Source organism: Bombina bombina, chromosome 6, assembly GCF_027579735.1.
Source record: "Bombina bombina isolate aBomBom1 chromosome 6, aBomBom1.pri, whole genome shotgun sequence".
In the NCBI taxonomy this organism is placed as follows: domain Eukaryota; kingdom Metazoa; phylum Chordata; class Amphibia; order Anura; family Bombinatoridae; genus Bombina; species Bombina bombina.
Window position 1 is genome coordinate 1,095,238,816 of NC_069504.1, and position 3,924 is coordinate 1,095,242,739.

General features: G+C 40.3%; 1 pseudogene; it reads left to right on the forward strand.

Annotated features, from left to right (window-relative positions):
- Positions 1–2,369: 2,369 nt before the first annotated feature.
- LOC128664900 (probable mitochondrial glutathione transporter SLC25A39) lies at positions 2,370–3,593 on the forward strand (annotated as a pseudogene).
- Positions 3,594–3,924: the final 331 nt, after the last annotated feature.

The window sequence follows — 3,924 nt, forward strand, 5'->3', positions numbered from 1 at the left end:
CCTTTAAATAGGTTTATTGTGATGTAGGGGTTTTGCGGTTTAGGGGTTAATAGGGCAAATAGGTTTATTGCGATGTAGGAGTTTTGCGGTTTAGTGGTTAATAGGGTAAATAGGTTTATTGCATTGTAGAGGTTTTGCGGTTTAGGGATTAATAGGGTAAATAGGTTTATTGCAATGTAGGGGTTTAGGAGTTAATAGGGTAAATAGGTTTATTGTGTTTTATTGCGATGTAGGGGTTTAGGGGTTAATAGGGTAAATAGGTTTATTGCGATGTAGGGGTTTTGTGGTTTAGGGGTTAATAGGGTAAATAGGTTTATTGAGATGTAGGGGGTTAGGGGTTAATAGGGTAAATAGGTTTATTGCAATATAGGGGTTTAGGGGTTAATAGGGTAAATAGGTTTATTGCAATGTAGGGGTTTAGGGGTTAATAGGGTAAATAGGTTTTTTGTGATATAGGGGTTAATAGGGTAAATAGGTTTATTGCAATGTAGGGGTTTAGAGGTTAATAGGGTAAATAGGTTTATTGCGATGTAGGGGTTTAGGGGTTAATAGGGTAAATAGGTTTATTGCGATTTGGGGGTTTTGTGGTTTAAAAGTTAATACTTCGTGTAGGATTTTTTTTTGTTATATTTCGTGCGGGCAGTGTTTTTTTTTTTTAATACTTGATGCGGGCGGCATTAAAATACTTTAATGTGGGCGATTAGGTGTTGCTTTTGTAATGCTCAGTTTTCCTTCTCTGCATCCCGGTGGATTGCGAAAATGGCAGGGTGGTGAAAGAATCCACCGTGACCTTTGCTGTATCCAGGTGAATTCTTTTGTCCTCGCATTGCCAACATTCCATTGAGGATGCGTGCGCAACTGCCTACGGCGACGGACATCACAAACGCAATTATAGTATAGATATAGCTATACCTAAATATTATTGTACCAAAATACCATCATATATATGTAGAAATATTTATTTATGAAAGAACATTGTAATGTGAAATATTCATATTTTCATGTTTTTCGTGTTAGCGCACATGAGAATATGCGATCAAGTAAGTAGGTTGTTTTTTTCCAACTTTTTTTGCTCCATTGACTTTTATGGGGGAATAGGTTGTCACGTGCGATATTGTAAGTTTGGCTTTTTGTACAATCGGGTTAGTGCACAAGCAAAAACAGTTGACTTACAACTCATAATATGAGTGCAACCCAACGAGTGCAAAAAGATTACTTCTAGCGCAGTTAATGCTCAAGCGGAAGCGTTATATAACGTTCGTAATTTAGCCTACAGTCATATAACAATGACAGCTTTTACTGGAAACATTTTTGGGAATAGGTGTGTGTTGCAGAAATGCTTCTAGTCATAACTGAAGTTAAGAGCATCTCAGTTGTGATTAGAATATCCATTTAATTATACTATGCATTATCATTCAACATAGCAGTTGATCTATTTGCTATCTAATATTACAGAGGAAAATGCCATAAAATTATTTTGACTGGATCAAAAATTAAGTACAGGCAATTAGCCCTGAGAGATATTAAAATAGACAGCAGGAGGGATGCAGGTGGATCCTTAATGGTTGGGGGTGGCTGAGTTTGAGCACTGAAGGAGGGGGCCACAGCTGGTGTCACATAGACTGCAAACAGCATGTGTGTGTGATATGCTTTCTGACATTAATGTATGCGAGAACACCATATTTATCCTATTTCACAGAAATGAAATGATGGTACTGATAACATCTGAAAAGATTTGGAAGAATCTTTGAAGCAACTGTGTGTGTGTATGTGTGTATATGTGTGTGTGTATGTATTAGGGATAGACCGATATATCTGAGCGGCCGATATTTAGAATTTTTGGAAATATCTGTATCGGCCAGAAACTTACCGATATGGAACAAATCAAAAGAAATTTAGCTCTGTGTTCTTCAGGGAAACTATGTAGTTTTAAGTGACACAAATCATCACACAAATCATCTATAGCACATCTAAGCAAGACATAGCATAGCATCTAATAATAAATAGCACTAGTAACTGAGTCCAAGCCCAGGTGTTCCTGGGAGCTCATTTACCAACTACTATACCCCCAATGGCAGACCTGTAGATGGACTTGCATAAACAAACATATATGATTTGTGAAATGGAAAATGTGATCTTTAAGTGGCACTTAAAGCTACATAGTTTCCCTGAAGTACACAGAGCTAAATTACTTTTGATTTGCTCATAGGGGTCAGCAATACATAAAATCAATCTGTTTTGGATCCCGACTCAGAGCTGCTGGAGCAGCATGTGGCCCCCGGGAGCCGGTGGAATGCCGGGGGGAATGCCCCTAAGTGTCACTTGTCATCTAGTCAAGGGGGCACCTGAACCCCTGCTAGGCACCAGGTATGCCTGTGGAGGAACCTGGTTTCCAGCCTGGGGGCATTACACAGCTACAACAGATTCTGGCCTCTGGTACAGGAGTTCTCTTTACCTCTTTCTTTGTTACACCACTGGATGTAGTAAAGATAAGGCTGCAGGCACAGAGAAAGCCCTTCTCTAAAGCTTCACATGGCTGTGCTTATGTTGCTGAATATTATGCCACTAATCCTGCAATATCCATGTCCTCAATTTTCTCCTGTGTTGCAGCGTTGTCTTTAAAGTCTCTGCCTTGGACACCTACCCTGCGCCACCCCAAATGGCGTTGCTTTCTGTACTGTAATGGACTGATGGATCATTTATTTGTGTGCCAACATGCCACTGCTTGCAGCACTTTGTACCGAACCCCCACACACTTCCACGGCACAGTGGATGCATTTGTGAAGATCACACGCCATGAAGGGTTAACATCTTTATGGAACGGGCTCCCACCCACACTGGCTATGGCCATACCTGCCACAATTATATACTTAACATGCTACGACCAGCTCTGAGATTTCATTACATACCGACTTGGATACCAGGGTAGCCACATACGTCTCATTGCTGGAGCACTTCCTCGATTGGGAGCAGTCACAGTTATCAGTCCTCTAGAGTTGATCCGAACTAAACAACAGTCTTGCCAGCTGTCTTACATAGACCTGAGTGCCTGTCTGCGCTCTGCAGTCTCTCAGGATGGGTGGTGCTCTCTTTGGAAGGGTTGGGGACCAACTGTGCTAAGAGATGTCCCATTTTCTGCTCTGTACTGGTTTAATTATGATTTGCTGAAGAGCAGACTGAATGAATCCTGTAGTGCCCTAGAGGCGCCATTCCTGACTAGCTTTACTGGAACTGTCGCTGCTATTCTCACTTTGCCTTTTGATGTGGTGAAGACGCAGAGGCAGATAGAACTTATTGACATAGAGACAGATGCTTCCAGAAAGCAGAGGTCTACAACCTGGGGAGCCATGCGCAGGATCAAAGCAGAGTCTGTAACCAGGGGATTATTTGCAGGGTTTCTCCCTCAAGTTATTAAGGTGGCCCCAGCCTGTGCTATCATGATCAGCTCTTATGAATTTGGAAAGAACTTCTTCCAACAACAGAACATGGAGAAGGTGCAGAACCAGTTATTTATAACATACAGAGAATTGGTCGAGCTATGCTATTCTGTACTACAAGGATTTGATTTATTTATGGTAAATGCTGTGCTCTAAAACTAGCTGGTCTGGATTGTGATGTAGCTAATAGCACTAAAGAAAAAAGCTTTGAGTCCTAGCTCTAGAAAACTTCAATAGGACATTCTACCAGTCAATCACCGATTTATAGAAATCGTCAATCACCAGTAATTCAAACCACGGAACTCCATAGCTAAAAAAATAAATAAATACAAATTTATAAATATATAATATTTATAATTCAGAAAAAACAACCCAGATTTAGTATAACCTAAAATGTGGCTGATAAATATATGGGACCAACTTTAGACATTGGACATTTGTATATAAGAAATGTAGGAAGCTCTTCTAATGGCAGTCAATAAATCCA